The sequence below is a fragment of the Equus caballus genome, unplaced genomic scaffold (assembly GCF_041296265.1).
Source record: "Equus caballus isolate H_3958 breed thoroughbred unplaced genomic scaffold, TB-T2T haplotype2-0000451, whole genome shotgun sequence".
NCBI classification, from domain to species: domain Eukaryota; kingdom Metazoa; phylum Chordata; class Mammalia; order Perissodactyla; family Equidae; genus Equus; species Equus caballus.
The window spans coordinates 1,512,703-1,530,085 of NW_027221893.1; the positions used below are offsets into that span (position 1 = coordinate 1,512,703).

A 17,383-nucleotide genomic window follows, 5' to 3' on the forward strand; every position below is an offset into this window, starting at 1 on the left:
GACTCCAAGTAAGGGAAAGGAATTTGAGGTTTCCAAGCCCCTTGAGGGAAGCTCTAAAAGTTTTCAGGGAAATAAGGTGCAAACAACGAATTCAGTCCCCATCCTGGATCTTCCACTCCCTGCTACCTCATCTGCGGGCAACGAAGGACAGGGGGCCCTAAAACCATCCCACTCTGATAGCGACCAGGAGCTTGCCAAGGACATCCAGTCAATCGAGCATGGCAGACAGACTTCAGAGATCCTCACACACAGCTTTATAGACAAAGTGAGTCAGAGTAAGACTGCACTAGACAATAACAGATGCAGCCGAGAGGTGCCCACAAGGCAAGCTGGGGCTGGACATGTGCCAAGGGATGAGAATGTGAGTTCCAGTGATAGAGAGGACATGATTCAGGGCCAAAAGATGGTGGAGAAGAATTGAAAACATTTTTCCACGTCCACCATGAACTTCAGGGAGATATTCAAGGCTGAGGAGCTGTGCGTTCTTACATCACAATCTTGTGACATCTTGACAACCAACAAGTTGGGAAGCTCCCAAATGGTAAATATCAATGTGAGCAAAGTAGAAACTACCCTGACCAGTCAATGTCCCTCACCAAAAATACCAGTTCCCCAAGATTCCAAGCCATCAGACATTAAAAAACAGCTCCTTACCGAGTTGAAGTTTCAATTGAAGAGCAGGGAACATAGCCAGCCTAAAGGCTCTCCCGCTGACATATCCCTTACTTCAGATAGCTTGCCTTCCGACTCCTCACTGACTCAGTCCCAGAGCGTCTCCAGTGGGGACATGGGAGCTTCCCAGGTGCTGCAAGTCCACTTGGAGGACAATGGGGATTGGCGGGAACCCTGGGCCTCTAAGCATGTCTCATGGAAATGCCAGGATAGGAATTTCCCACCAGCTGCAAAGACAGTGAGACCTCTGGACTCCAGAGCAGGAGAATGTGGAAGCGAGGATTCAGGAGTTGGGACGTCTAAAGCCAGAAAGAAGAGCCACTCTATTGAGGACAGAGAATTAGAGGGCACTTTCCCGTATCTGTCACAGAATGAACAGTTTCCTCCTGAAAGTTACTTCAGAAAAAAAATGAGGCAGTTTTTTCAGTGGATTAATTCCAAGAAAAAAATCACAGGGCAGGAAAGTCCCCAGCAAAAAGCCAAGTTCACGTCAACCTTTGCACCGCTCCGAGACCCAGCTCAAAGTGCAGCTCTCGTGAGCTGTGGGCCTCCTGAAGCTCATGAGCTCATGGCAGCCATCGGGAAGATCCTAGAGGAGAAACCGGCATGGAGATACGAACCTGAGGCTGCAGAGTGAAGTCAGCAGAAGGGGGAACTGCAGGCCCAGGTAGAGCCTGACGAGGGACATCCCTCCAACTACGGGGCTCTCTCTGACCCACAGCCAGGGGAATGGGCAAGGACCACATCCTGCAGCCAAGATGCTGTCCCTCCTGACAAGAGTTTTCGTACAAGGGTTAGACAGAAAAGAGACAGGATCAGACAGCCCTGGAAAGTTGTGGCCTTCAAGGACCAGCATTTATGCCAGAGTCAACCCCCTTCCCCACCCTAAAGGGAGTCTGTGCCCCATCCAAGACCCACCTGCATGCATGATGTATGCCACGTCCCTCCGGCCACCCTCACCTCTAATGAAAGCACTGTGTTCAGAGATCTGACTCTTCTATTCAAACAGGAAATGCTTCTCCAACACTTCCAGGGAGGAAAAATGTCCCCAAAGAAATCATTCAGTCCTTGTTGAGAAAGCATTGCAGTTTTCACGAGAACACATCCTCTGATGAGAACCATGGTTAGCACAACCAAGGATACTGATCGTCCTCAATAAATGTTTCTGCTAGGAGAGAGTAGTGTTCTCTGTGTGGTGCTTTGGGGGAGTGGGTTTGGGGTTCCCAGCGCTTATGCTCAGGGAAAGGAAGGAGGGAAGTCAGCTCTGACTGATTTCCTCATTTGGTTTCTGCAAGATGACCAGTCCCTTGTAGGGGGCCTGACAGTGGCTTTCTCAGTCTTATCTTGGGTCCTGTATTTGACCTTACTCACATGTCCTGTACTTAAAACACTTTACTTTTTCATAAAAAGTACAAAAAGTTTACTCTAAAAACTTCCGGGCCTTCTCAAAATGAGAAGAACCCTTCAAGTCCAGAACTTGGCTCAACTTGTCTTTCCATCTGCTCCCTCACTATCCTGAACTATACACAGCTGCAGGGTGGGATGCGTTCCTCTGGAAGGATACAGCCAGAATTTCCCCTTGTTGCCTCAGAAAGTTTTGGAATTGGAAGTGTGGGGGTGTTTAGGCCCTGAGGTGAGTGGCAGGGGGAAATGTTGCTCTTGGATCTCTTGGTGAGGAATGAATGTCACCTGCTCCTAAGAGCCTTTCTCTCCCTCAGGAGGTCTGGGTGGTGGGCCGCGTCCCCACGCCTCAGCTGACCCTAACGAAAATGGGGGGCAGTTCACCCTTCCCCTTCCTCTACCCTTCCTGGAGCAGACGGGAGGAGAGACCTTGCAGCTCTGAAAAGGACCAGAGATATGAATATTTTCCTGAAAACGGTAACTTACCTTCATTTAGAAAAAGTTGCTGATTCCTGAGTATCTCACAGGTGAGCAGTCAGTGCAGGTGTGCGTATGGGTGGGTTTTGCGATTGTGGACACTGGAGTGGCCAGGGCAGGGTCCAGGAACTGGGTGGGTCCCACCGAAGAATCTGTTATATGTGGGGTGGTAATCTGTCTGGAAGGCACATTCTGAGCTCAACAATGAGGTCTCCCTGCATGTGAGGACACCTCAAGGAAAGGGCAGAGACGCTCCCGAGGGAAACTTCCTCAGGATGCCCAGCTTGGTAGAATTATTGCAAGACCAAGAGATCACCTGGCTATCATTTGTAGGAATGGTCGTCAGGCAGCCACCCAGAATTTGGGGCAAAAGGAGACAACAAGTAGGGAAAAAGGAATGGTGGAGTGAGTGGAAAAGGAAAGAAAAAATGAGGAGGGGAAGAATGACCTTATCATCACACCTCATGATCCCTGAGGGTCACTTCGAGCTCAAAATGTCCCTTCCAGACAGATTAACACCCCACATCCTGGCCATCCACTCCACCCAGCACTACCTTACCTAGGCCTCACCTCCTGGAGACTAATCAGGGCTGGGGGGAGCACAATGATACCACTGCAGCTAAGAGAACTTGGGATAGTCTTCGAGATTGAAGACAGTGTCTCCAGGAATGTTGTCAAGGAGGTTGTCCTCTCATTTGGTGCCTGCCTTCCCAGCCATGCTACATCTTACACCAAGGTTACAGTAATTTAGGGGTGTGTTAGTTACTATATAACAAATACCCCAAAAGTTAGTGGCTTAAAAAACCAAGTATTTATTAATTCATAGTTTCTGTTGGTGAGGGATCTAGGCAAGGCCTACCTGGGTTCTCTGCTCCAAGGTCTCTCACAAGGCTGCAATTAAGGTGGCAGCTGGGGCTGGGGTCTCAGCTGAAGGCTTGACTGGGGAAATACACACTTCTTTGCTCACTTCTATAGCTGCTGGCTGGATGCAGTTCCTCAAGGCCTGTTGGACTGAGAGCCTCAATTCCTGGATGGCCGTTGGCTGGAGTTGGCCGGAGGCAACCTTCAGTTCCTTGTCATGTAGGCCTCTCCAACATGGCAGCTTGCTTCATCAAAGCCAGGAGAGAGTCTGCTAGCAAGACAGAAGTCACAATCTTGTAAACTAACGAGGGAAATGATATCCCATCACCTTTCCCTTATTCTATTAGTCAGAAGCAAATCACGAGGTCCAGCTTACACTCAAGGGGAGCAGTTTATACAAGGGTGTGACTAGCAAAAGAAGGGATCTTTGAAACCTTCTTAGAACTCTTCCTAACACAAGGGTTTCTTCTTGGACATCCCACTGAGTTCACTGAAGCAAAAGTGACCAAAGGGACCAAGTGGATCCTTGTGCTCATCCATATCCACGTCATCAAAGGTAAAGCTGTTTAATGGCTAAGCGGAGAAACGTCTGGTAAGAAAAACATCAAAGAGATTGAAGCATCCAAAGAAGCAGGGAAAGGTGGCATGGAGGTAAAGGCGGTGTGGGGTCATCATGAACGGTAAAGTGAAAGGAGCCCTTAGAACCACCTGCCTCACCACTGCCAGTATTCAGACTTAGAGGGGAGGAAAAATTAGGAGCAAGACGGCTCATCCTCGCTTCGCCACCAAATCTCCACTCTGCTCTAGCTCCCCGACTATAGGCCTAAAGAAGCAACCTTCAGTTCCCATAGAGATAGCCAGGCTTATCGAGGAAGCAAACCCTACAGCTTGCAAGGTTTAACTTCTGCTCTTATTGGTATATTTAATATAGCACATCCATCATTTCAAATTTGCTTCTCACAGCTTGAACATCAGAGAATGGATCACACAATCGATGGCAAAGCCAGTACTAGGGAATTCAGCATGTAGCTCCCATTCTGGGATGTTTTCCACGAACCCATTGCCAAAGAGCTTCTAACCAAGGGAGAGGTGGTGGCTCAAAAGGGCTGACTTACTGGCTGGGGTCACAAGACAAGTCATACCTGGTGCCCAGATATTTGCTTCTATTCAGAGAAACACTGGATGAGGCAACGAGACAGAATTTGCACACTCAGCACATCTAGGCAGTGAACTGTCCAAATGAGGTGACAGTACCACCCAGGAGTGATCCCACACTCTTGTTCTGCTTCTAGTACTGTTTTCCTTTCTCCCAGATTCCAGTTCCTATGGGAAAGCAGGACTCTTACCAAAAGAAGGAAAACGTATTAGCTGAACAGTGACTGGAGAGATGAGGAGGAATTTCTCTAGATTTCATGGGCTTGCTGCTTATACCCAGAGATCAGTGCTGTGCAGCTTGGGGGGCGTGGGGGGTGGGGGTGGGGGTCTCATTTACATGGTACTCTGTGGCACCTGAAGAATTTTCAGTGACATAGAATGTGATGGGAATGGGTTACCTGAATTTTTATACCCTCAAGCCCACACTCCAAACCTAATGTCAGGGCGAATAAAATGCATGAATTGACTGGTACCTTGATGTGGCTTGGGTATGGGAACCCCAGATCTCAGCTTCAGGCACTGTGAATTTCTCTGGTACCAGGTGCTGCCTAAGGGAATCAGCTTTCTTGAGGCAGCCTTCACATGGATTAACACTCAGAACTGTGCCGTAATCTGCAGCCACAATGAAGGGGCCCAGGCTATGAGAAGGGGCTCTTCTCTCTCTCTTTTTTTTTTTAAAAGATTGGCACCTGAGCTAACAACTGTTGCCAATCTTCTCCTTCTTTTTTTCTCCACAAATCCCCTCAGTACATAGTTGTATATTTCAGTTGTGGGTCCCTCTAGTTGTGGCATGTGGGACGCCGCCTCAATGTGGCCTGAGGAGCAGTGCCACGTCCACACCCAGGATCCGAACCAGTGAAACCCTGGGCCGCCAATGCGGAGCGTGCGAACTTAACCACTTGGCCACGGGGCTGGCCCCGGGGCTCCTCTTGAGGCCTTTCCTCTGGAACTTCCATTGGCCCTGGATCAGAGCCTAATTTAGGCTATTTTCCTGGGGTCACAAGGACACGTTTGGTCTTCCTTAGGGAGGCCAAGTGGAAGCTCAGAGATTTGTGGAGGCTGCCTCCCTATCTCTCCCAGGAGACTCGGGGTCTGTTCCTTCCTTCTATGGGGGCCAGGAGGTAGAGAAGGAACTGAGTATTATGCAAGTTTAGCAATGCTTCACTGTGGGAGGGGGTTGGGCTGACAAGAGTAGGTAATTTTCCTTTGCAGGGATTCTTGCCCAGCTTGAGGCAACCTTCATTTGAAGCAGGATAATGCTGTTTCTACCCTCCACCTGAGGGGATTCCAGAAGGAATAAAAGTTACCTTTCCTCATTTGTCTTACAGGAAGTTCTGGGCTTCTGGGTTCAGGAGTTATTAATGGCTTTCATGTTTCCTGAACCCAAGCAGAAGTTGTGAGATACCTGTTGTACAGTCCTGTCCAGACCCTCATGTGGGAGGAGACTTTAGCTGGCTGCTCCAAGGAGAGAGGAGATAGGGGTTGACACAAGTGCTGGGGTGAGAGAAGGAGAGTTGCCTAAAGGTAGCAGTGGCTCCAAGACCCTGAGAATCAGGATGTAGAGATGAGTCCCTTAGGTGGACGGGTTCTGTGTGGAAGTCCTCTAGGAGACAGCACAATGTTTTAAGGGATGAAGTGATGATGCTGAGATGACTAATCATCAAGCCCCATCATCTTGAGAGCTGTCGCAAGACACGGCATTGCTCACACTTAGCACAGAGGCTGTGCAGCCACTGGCCTTTCAATGGGCCTGAAGGGCTTGGGCAATGAAAGTCCCAGGGGCAACCAAGATGGACTCAAGATCACAGGCTCTTACCTACATATTTGATGGTGAATACTTAACTAAATAGGCAAAAAGCTCCCATTAATGACTAATATTGCATATCTTCCTACCCTTTAAAATGGGGTCTTTGAGCCAGATTTAATTTAGAAAAATTAAGTACTGCTTATTGTACTTCAATGTTGTGAAACAAATTTATGCTTTTTATGTATATTATCCCATTTAAACTTTACAATGCTTTGAAGTAGGTTTCTTTACCCTCTTTTATAGAACGGCACGACCTGAAGGACAGAGAAGGTAATATATATTCAGAGTGCTAGCACAGAAGAGGGAGCCAGGGATGGAGAGCCCCCTTACGCTGTGAGGGATTCTTTGGATGTAAATGATAGCAAGCGCAATTCAACTGACTTTAAAAACAGGATCTGTTGACTCAGGCACCTGAAAAAGGTCTGGGAGTAAGGCTGCCCTCACGCAGGAGGATTCATATTGGGGCTCAGCTGATGTCATCAAGTTTCAGTTTCTATCCATTTCTCTGCTCTAGATTCTGGACTGGCTACCTTGTAAGTCTGTCTGGCAAGTTCGTAGCTACATCTTCCAAACTAAAAGCGCAGCTAAAAATGGGTTGTTTCTCCCACTAGTCCCTTCAAAAGTCCCACTGTGCCTTATTGTTTCCTGTTGGGTCACATGCCCATCCCTGACCAATCACTGTTGCCAAAAGCATGGACCAATCTTTTTGGCCAAGCCTGACTTCAATGCCCTCCTTTAAAGTAAGAGCGTTAGTGATAAACAGCTCCACTTCACATGGACTGAAACTGACAACGGGGTTAGATCCCCAGAGGGCAAAAGAAGGACTATTTTTAGAAGGTGAGTGAATGCTGAGTGTCAAAATAAAAACAAAAACAAAACGGATGTCTACTTCAACCCTCTCTCTCACCACCCCATTTCTGCCTTCTTGTCCAGAGTCATGCCATGGACTGAAGGTTAGAGTTAGAGGAAATGCCAATTCTGTGGAGGACAGGAAAGGAACTCAAAGGGGAAGGAATCAATCAGAGGCCCCAACATCCATGCAGATAGACCATCCAATGATCTGATCTCTCACTGTCTGCTCCTTCTCATCTTAGAGTCCTTTACCTTCATTCCAGTTCAGTTATGGCCATATCCTAGAACTTATCACCAGCAACACTTGTGTGTTCTGAAAAAATACAGTCTGACATTCCTCCCTTTATCCTCTCAGCTTCTGCCCTCAGCATGCTAATGCCTCAACCTATTCAGGAACTACAAGCCCCTCCGTACTTTCCCCTGCTTACCTGACAACCTTTGTCTTCATTTCCTCCCTCTCCAAGGAAAACTTCATGGGGCATCATTTAATCCTAAACCTAAATATACTGCTCTGCTCTAAACAGCCTACCCCCTTCTTTCATTCGTCCTGTCTAGCAAAATCCAACTCTGCCTGTTTTAGAACTGCCTTCAAATAAGGGCCTGCTTCCTCTTGGATAAAATCACACAAGTGTGTTTGTGCCCCATAAACTTCTGTTCTACATCTGTTGCTCAGCTCCACCACTGCCTCAGAATCCAGTCATTCCTCCTGTGTTACCATGTGCCAGACGCTCTTCCAAGCACTTGGGACACCCAGTGGAGGCAACAAACAGAGGCCCTGTCTCGGGGGAGCTTCTGTGATTGTTTTCTCAGTCAACTCGCTTGCCTAAGTTCTCAAAACAATTCCACTTTCCTACACCTTGTCCACACTCCTCGCTCATTGATCATATGTGCTGGACCACCAGAGGGAAACAGAGAAGTCATCAGATGGGAACTTTTCTTCATAAAAACTTCAAAAACAAAACAAAACCAAAACCAAAATGAGATCCTCCATCTCTTCTTTCCTCCTTCCTTCCCACCATACTGAAAGGTTTCCCTCAATGCTTTCCTTAATCCTCCCAACCTGGGATCTGCCCACCCTTTCCAAGTCACAACACTTTCACATGTGTGGACTATCTGCCTTAATTATCTACTTTTCCAGAGGACCAAGACTACATTTACCTCATCACAGCTGGAAACACCAAGCAGAGCTCAGAATCCTCTGGAGGAATACATTGGCAATGGGAGGGATCTATGGGGAGGTCCTGCCCAGCATGCTCTGGGGCGGGGCCACGTCCGGGGGCAGGGCCTGAGAGACTCTGAGAGCCTGTTTGGCTTCTTGAGGGCGACGGCACTAGCAACACGGCCAGACATCTCACCTCAGGCTTCTGGAAGATATGAGTTGAGATTTAATTCAAAGACAGGTTCTGAGGAAGGTTTCTGGATGCCTGAGTGACCTTCCCCACTGCCCAGCCTGAAGGATCCTTTCCTCCATCTGCCATTTCCAATACGGTGGGCAGGCCCTCACAGCCCCTGGGCCCCCAAACTCTCACTCCAGGCCCAGCCTGAGAAGGCGCTCAGAGGCCTGGGGGCGGGCTGTGCCTGCCCAACACCACCCCCTTTGACGATGGCACTCTTAGGAACTCCACCAAGGTGAGAATAGTAATAAATAGAGTAACAATATTGACAACTGTTAAGGCTTCACCTTACACTGGCTGCCTGGCCTTGCACAAGTAGCCTGAGTCTCAGATCTCATCTATTATGTGCAGATACTGATGTGTACTCATAGGGTTGGTCCTCGGAACTGGAATGAATGAGTAAAGAGTTTTGAACAGTGTTTACCTAACACTAGAAGTTTAATATGTGCTACCCCATTATTATCACTCATTTAAAATGCTAGGCCTCCTCTTTATTATTTTAGAAGTATCAATTTACCACTCATTCATTCTTCCTTCCTTCAGAATGAATTTATTTAGTACCTAACATGTGCCAGACACTATGCCAGGGTCTAGAATACAATGGCAAGCAAAAAGGTAGAGTCTCTGCCTTCATGGATCTTACAGTCTAGAGGGGAGATCAGGCAGAAATTAATCATACGAGATTGTGTAAATGTCCCATGTTACATTCTATGAAGGGTTCATGAGCTGGTTGTCGGTGCCAAGGGAGTTTAAAACATGGGGATTTGGCCTAACCAAGGAGAAGAGGGTCTTCCTCACCCACCCCTCAGGAGCTGATAAGGCTTAAGAGGTAAAAGGTGAGTAGGAGACAACTTGGCAAAGCAGGGAGGGAGAAGTGTTCCAGGCAGAGGAATCTGGGTGATGAGAGCAGGGAGAGTGAGGAGGGAGGAACGTGATGCAGCAAGAAGAGGGAAAAGCGTGGGAGGCACCGATTAAGCAGAGTTCTCTGGGCCAAATGAACTAGTTAAGTCTTTGGAGCAATGGGGAGCCAGGGGAAATTTTTAAGTTAGGATTTCTTTATATGTGTAGGGTATTCAGATTTTAGTTGTATTATTTGAGTTTCCAAAAGATTACTGTGAATTAATACTGTGAATTAATGAATTACAGTGATTTAATGTGAAGAATGCTTTGGATGGGGTAAACAGGATGTGAGAGACCAGTGAGAAGGCCACTGCAGTAATCTACGAGAGAAATGATGTCAGCATGGACCACAATGGTGGTGACCAAAGTGGAGTAACGTGGACGGATGTGAGTGGCATGACTTCATTAATTCTAATAAGACGGAACATTTTTCCTTTTGTTTCGCTCCAGTGCCCAAGAGGTACAGGTTGGTGCAAGATGTGGGGTCTTTTATAGAGTTGGACAAGTCAGCAGACACGAAACATTTGAAAAGGCTGCTTGAACTGCTGACTAGCCAAAATCAAAGAGGAGTTGACCTTCAACCCTTTGTTTTATTCCAGCTGCAGAAGTCATTTTCAGTTACTCTCTGACTCAAGTAAACACCACTCCCTGTCACCTTATCCCTTTGAGGGTTGGTTCACTTCTACATTTTCACTGGGACATGATTCTCACCGACAGTAGAAAGTTCGGCACCCAGACCTGCAGATGTGAAGACACTTGCTCCTCTCTCGAACTATTAGTACTTCTGGGAAACACGTCCCAGTGCCAAACTGTCCTGGTCCTGAAATGACCCTGTTATTTGGGGAGGTAGTAAAGGAAATTACATGTGTTAAACCCCGAGCGGCACTCTCTTTGGACATCGAAAGGTGTAAATGATAAAATACTTACTAGACTTAAAGACCAGGGAGTAAACGGGGGGCTGGATGCTGCCCAGACTCTGTGTGTCAGCAAAACATATCTGAGCTCAGCGAAGTAATCCAGGACCAAGTGTTTTCCTCAGTGGAATAATTAGACAACAGAGGTGGGCAATTTAGAAAAGATAACTTCTTCTGTCCCTGCTTTAGAATTTCTATTACAAACAAAACCCAAGCCTTAGCAAGATTTAAGAGCATGGGACAAAGACGGCTAGATGTTGAACTGCTGGGAGTGGAGCCCACGTTTTATTTATCTTTGTATCCAAGCACATCCGCAGTGCTTGCCACAAGGCAGATACTCAGTGAATGTTGGGTGGATCAAGGATTCCTCTGTGTTTTCATGGGGTATTTATATGGTATGGGAATTCAGTCATTTTTTGCCCCACTAGGTAGAGATGGATGCTTTCTGTTCTCCATGTTTACTTTGAACACCATTTAGCTACAGGGATGTTCTAAAATGAAATAATAAGGAAACCAGCTTTAATACGATTTTATATATACAGACAGATACACTTTCTGACCACGTGCAGATATGAATGCTCTCCCTGGAAGATGCTTTTGTAACCTAAATTGCACTAGAATGAGGTTAGAGATGGGGAAGAAAGGGAAAGTAAGGCAAAACTCACAGCTTAATTTCTAGACAGGATTGCTGCTTTAAAAATGAATTTCAGGTGCTTCTTGGCATACTTGGCCCAAGCACTGGAGATTTAACAGTGATTTGTGATTTGGTGTGACCCAGAACATGGCCCAATGGTCCTCTATCCTTTGAAGCCGTCAGTCTGTTTTCTTGATTGCTGTTCTGGACTTTCTCACCGTCACTAACCATCAGGGCCCCCTTCCTTCTGCTCTGTCCTAGTGGAACAGTCCCTTGACCTTCATTCTCCCACTACTCTAGTCTCGACTTCTCCTTGTTGCCAGATTACTCTATTATTGCTTCTCAAATTGTGGTTCCCAGACCAGCAGCATTAGCATTGCCTGGGAACTTATTAGAAATGCAGATTCTCGGGCCTCACTCTGGACCTACTCAAGAAGAAACTTTGATGTGGGGCCCAGCAATTTTAACAAGCAAGGTAATCTCCAAGGTGAGAACCACTGCTGTACGTAAAGCTCAGTTCTGAGCATATCACCCCTTTGCCCAATACCCTTTATTGCTTTCCTGCCGACAACCACATGAGAGTGTGTGTGTGTGTGTGTGTGTGTGTGTGTGTCTCTGTGCGCGCCCTTCTATCCAAGGCCTTCTGCAATCAAGCACCAGCTCAGGTGTCCCCACGCAGGGAGGTGTGTTCCACAGTCATCCTAATGGGTCACCTGCTCTTCCCTCTGCTCTCCTGCCGCCTCTCTCTGTTAATGTTGGGTCCTCTGCTATAAATACCCACCTCCTCCCTCTCCTTGGAGAAACCTTACTCATTCTTTAAGGCTCACTTAAAAATTAATATTTATCTAAGGAATCCATACCTGTGCCTTTAAAACCAAATAGTACTGAAGGCTTTATAAAGAACCACGGCAGGCCCTCCCCCACCTCACAACCCCAATCCTTCCTATCCCCCCAGTTCCATTCCCCATGGAAACCACTTGAGCCGTTTCTATCATAGTTGTTCTGGTGTTTACCTCTATTTATATAACTAATACGCAAATACTTGTATTTAAAAGTAATTTTAAAATATTAGACACTAACTTCTTGCCGTGGTAGATAAAATTTGAGTAAGTAAAATTGCAGGTGGATGAAATTTGGTCGACACCCCATTCCCCTCTTCACTCTTCTCAATCTTTCCTCACTTAAATCTTTATTCATGCAAAGTTCATCTTGGCATGGAAGGTGACTCCTTTCCTGGAACGTGTTCAGAGACTGCTCCTCCCCTGCTCCCACAGAGCTGTGTATCTCTCTTAGTGCACTGTCCCCCTTGCCCTTCCACGTTTGTATGTATGTGTCTCCCATTCCCACCAGCTTGTAAGAGCCAGAAAAGTCTAATCCGTCTTTTACTTTCCCAGAATCCTCCCAGGGCAAAGCACAGGGCCTGGGATATAGCACACACTGAGCAAACGTGGCCAATTTAACCGTAAAGTAAAATATCTGCCTGACCTTTGAAGCTTGCTGGTGTGACAGCAGTACTTGGAATGAGTCTTCCCGTTCCAATGTGGTTTTCCAACATTATTGTGGGAAATAGTAAACTGGAGTCAGGAGACTTGAGCCACACCACCTTCTTGGTGACTTCTTTTAAGACCTTGGGGAAGGCACTTAATGGTTTTGCTTCCGTTTTTTCATCTATAAAGTGGCAACAATAATATCTATGGACAGAGTTGTAGGGAGGACCAAATACAACAGCACAGGTTATCAGGTATAAGGCATTACATTGATTCCTTATGTTTAAAACAAAAAGGCAAACCATTTTCTGGTAGCACATAGGGCTATAATGAACATTAAAACCAACCTTTAAATAGAAAACTTTATTTTTAGATGATCCAGGGGGTCTTTCTTCCAAGATCAGCCTAAGATTTTTTCGGAGGAAACTGTATTCTCATTGTCCTGAAATTTGAAGCAAGAAAACTCAATCGTTTAAGACCATTTGCCTATTCTTACTTGTTGATGAGAAATCACGACTACTGCCACCCTTTTAGCCTCTGAAGGAATTGTAAGCTTTGTCTTGATTTGATGGCTCAAAAATAAAATCTACCAAAGGTACGTTTTCTAAGCCTCGTCTGGCTCTACCCATTAGAAAAGTGTGAGCTACTGTTCTATCAAAACTAATTATATTTTAAATCTACAACCAAGTCTCAATTACCAAGGTTAATGGGACTACATACATACATAATTCTCTCTTACATTTATCCAGTGTTTTTAACTTCTTCAAAGCACTTTTCACTGTACTGCATATATAAAACAGATGCATTTTTTTAAATCCACAAATAAGGTAAAAAATAAATCTTCAGATCAATAATTTCAACTTTGTACCTGTCAAAAGCTATTAGAACTTGCAAAATTGTCTAATAGGACTTTCATTGCCCTACTCTCCTCTCGACCCCTCTCAACTAAGGCCAGAAAAGACCGAAAGATCTGGAGGAATCTCCAGAGGAGAGGAAGCCAGAGAGGGAAGGAAGCCAAGGACCTGGGCCATCCACAGCCTGGATCATTAGCTCCAGCGTAATTGAGAATAACTGACTGTATGTGTGACTATGGCCAGAAAATCCAGAAAGAGATAAAAAGGCAAAGAAAATGACGTGTGAGTAACAGTATTTACAGGGTCTGCCTTTGTCATTCTCTCAACAAGCATTACTGAGTGCCTACTGTAATGACAGGTGCTTTCAACAAAGAGGATGGACACAGCATGAACAACCCAGGCAAGACTGCTATTTTCATAGTGATGACCTTCCTGAATGGTGCAGACAGACAACAAACACAAAGACACACAACTTCACATAAACGAGATAACTTCAGGTGGCACTAAGCTCTGTGGAGTCCATAAACACAGGAATGTGATAGAGCCTTGGGGAAGGGATGCTGTTGTAGATAAGGTTGCCAGGGAAGGCCTCAGGGTATGGGAGCTGCAATCTGTGAGAAGAGCCCACCCTGTGCAGGTCTGCAAACCAGATGATGGAATGAGTGAACTCGCCAAGTATGCTAGAGGGAGAGGGGTCCAGGCCAGTTTCAAGGGGTTCCAGGAAAGTCACTGTTCTGTGGTTATTCACTTTGTGTCCTTTTAGGGATATTACTAAAACCTCTCCAGGACCCCGGATTTATTGCCTCTACAATGCGGGTTGCTAACACTGATCACCTGGACAGGGGAGCGCTGAGAAATAATGGGTAAACAATTGTGAGGAGCCACATAAATGCTAAATAATGCTCATGGTAATAAGCTTTTATTAAAGTCAGCACCTTGATAGGCAGCTCACAATCGGATACCTTGGCAAATGTGTAAATTGACGTGGCTGCTCCCTGTGCACACCAGCACCATCCTTTAAAACAGAAAAAAATAAATGAGCCTATGGTCATGATATTCGAAGTAGTTAGTGATCAAACAACTGTCTGGAGAGAAAGCTGGTGTGTGAAGTGTACAATGGGAGCAGGAAGATAACGGCACATCACAGCCCAGCTCACGCAGAGGATAACTCATGAATTGACTGGATGCTTGCTGGTGCACACACCATCCGCTCCAGGGTGGTACTCTAACCCCGTCAGGACTAGGTGCTGCCACCAAAAGGCCCAGCAGACAGGAAGGGGAGTGAGAAGGAGCCAGAACAGAAGCATCTCTGGCAGCAGCCCTCTCTGGCCCTCTTGGCCTTGGAAAGCCACCCCTGGGGGAGGAATGAGCAGCCAGCACCAAGGGCCCTACCTTGGAAGGGCACCAAGGAAGTGGTGGGGGGTGTGAGGGAGGAGGGATGAGCATTGCATTTCTCCCTACGAGAATGAAATATGCCAACGCCAGGAGAGACTTCAGTTGTCGTTATAACTGAGCCTCCCCACACAGAGATATGAGTCCACCCCTTAGAAGCAAATCTTCCTCCCCCAAAACCTCCCCCCAAAATATAACATTAACATCACAAAAAATGAATTCTTTTTTGTGGGTCCTACCATCTCTTTGATATAAATACACAAGTGCCTAAACATTCTTTCCCATCTCCCATCCCACATCGGCAATCAGATTGTGACACACACACACACACACACACACACAAGCACATGCTCACACAAATACCACACACACCCAATTCCTTTGTTAAGCCCTGGCTCAGCTATTATAAGGTACCTGTGGAGTGTAGGTCACATAGTAGAAAAGTTTAAATTACTGTTGCTTCTACTCTGAAAAGCAGACAGGAAGAAAAGACAATAAAAAAGAAAACACTTATTTTAAGGCTGATACTAAACACTCTACTCCACGTTCACTGAGGTCAATTTCCCACCGTGGGATGGGGAGAATCGAGATGATCTCTGAGGTGCTATGAACCCACAGTGCAGACTTCACGTTTTGAGGCTTGACTAGAAACGACGGGGACATGAAAAAGAACATGGCGAGATAATCCTAGTCTTCAGGAAATTATGGTTTAAACTGGGCTGGAGAAAGACCAAGATCCTCAAAAAAATCTAATTGATTTTAACCAAATGGAGTAATTTTAAAATGTTAAATACACTGGGATATCATATTAAAAGTATTCTGGGAGAGCATGCCGCATGGGACGTGGTAAGTGCTGAATTTCCTGCTGCTAAGGGAGGCATTCCTATCTGCCAGTGTCTCATGCTGCTCAGACCTGAACCATTCATTTAGGTAGACCATTTGTCCAAGTGCGTCATTTCCCAAAATAGCCAATGGAGGACTCCAGGGAGAACTGTCCTGAGGAGATGTGGTCATCCTCAAGGCCAAATCAGTCTAGACTAAGATGGTTCTTAGCAAGACTGCCCAAAGGGCTTCTAGACTTTGTTTGGTAAGTGTTGTTAATGCCTTGGTAACAATGGACTGTTGATAAGGTGGGAGATAATGTCAGAAGGAAGGAAGGTATCCGCTCACATCTTTTGCTTTTAACTTAAGCTAACCCATAAAATCCATTATCAAACCCCAAGGAATGCTCCCAATTATTGTCTTGGACCCTTCATTTCGCTTTGCTTTGTCTTTTTTTTTTGTTTTTCAACTCTCTATTTCTGTTTTTACCTGGCACTGACTCGCTTGACTCCTCTTCTCCTCTCAGCTTCTGGCTCTGTGCTCCCCCTTTAGACTTGATGAGTAATTTTGGTTTTCCTGCTTTTCACCTTTGGCACCCCTTCAAAAATGGGTTAGGTTTATCTTCTGGCTCTTTCTACTTCTGACTGCTTGGAAGTTTGGATCATACTTAGCCAAGTTTTGATCCCAGGACCTTTCCCTGGCTTTGACCTGTCTCAGTGGCATCTGTGCTGGGCTTGACTCCTCCAGGTGAGGGCGTCGGCAAGAGGGAGGATCAAGCAAAGATCAAGCAAGGAAACAGGAAGAATACCTGGCTCAGCTTAAACTGTGCAGGGCACTGAGGCCTTGCTGGCCGTCCAGTCTCTGCCTCCTTCTTCCTCTGCTGCTTTCATTCCCTCCCGTCTCTGACTTTCAATTTTTATTAAGTTTCCACCTTCTGACTGCTCAATCCTCTTCTAGCATCCCTTTGTAAGATTGAAATGGGAGTGGGAGTGATATCCATTAGCCAAAATAAGTTCCATAGCTGGGAGAAACTGCTGAATCTCTGGTGTCTTTATAGCACTTATCAAATCCCAATTAACCATATTAGTTGGCAAACTGCTCTGGCTTCCCAGGCAGTCAGCTGGTAGGTGAGTCAATAAATATCTGTCAGATGGATGGATGCACACTCACTAGTTGTGTAGCATGGCATCAGGTACTTTAAATAATACAAAGTATAAGACTTCATCCTTGGCTGAAGAAGGACATCTTCTCACGGCCATTCACAAAAGGACTGTTTGGAAACATCACCAAGCGCTAGACCAGCTTTGCTACTTCTTCTAGAAAACAAGAAGAAATCTCTTGTTTCAAGAGATGTTTGTGTCATCTCTTAATGCACAACTGGCTTCATGTGGGCAAAAGGGAACATGAGCAAAGCCCTGGTTAAAGCATAACAGACACCCTTGGGCTAATGAACTGTCGAAGGTAGTAGTGTCAGCGGATTTTCTACATAACTGCTTTGTAAACAGCAACACGCATAAACCATAAACAAGGAGAATGAAGTGAGCACCCACAGACCCACCACTCATGTCAAATCATACAATGTTGATATCACCCCAGAAGCCTCCACTCTCCTGTCTGATAATCTTTCACTTACTTTTCTTTATAATTTCATCACCTTTATAGACTCCCATAAAACATTTAGTTATATCCAGTTTGGGGATCAAAATAGATTAAAAAACAACAATTGCAGGTGCATTCAACATCGGACATGAAAAAGAAAAC

At 45.9% G+C, this 17,383-nt stretch overlaps 1 pseudogene; it reads right to left on the reverse strand.

Moving 5' to 3' along the window:
* LOC138922121 (heparan sulfate glucosamine 3-O-sulfotransferase 4-like) overlaps positions 1 to 17,383 on the reverse strand; it is an 80,107-nt pseudogene that overhangs the window by 45,807 nt on the left and 16,917 nt on the right.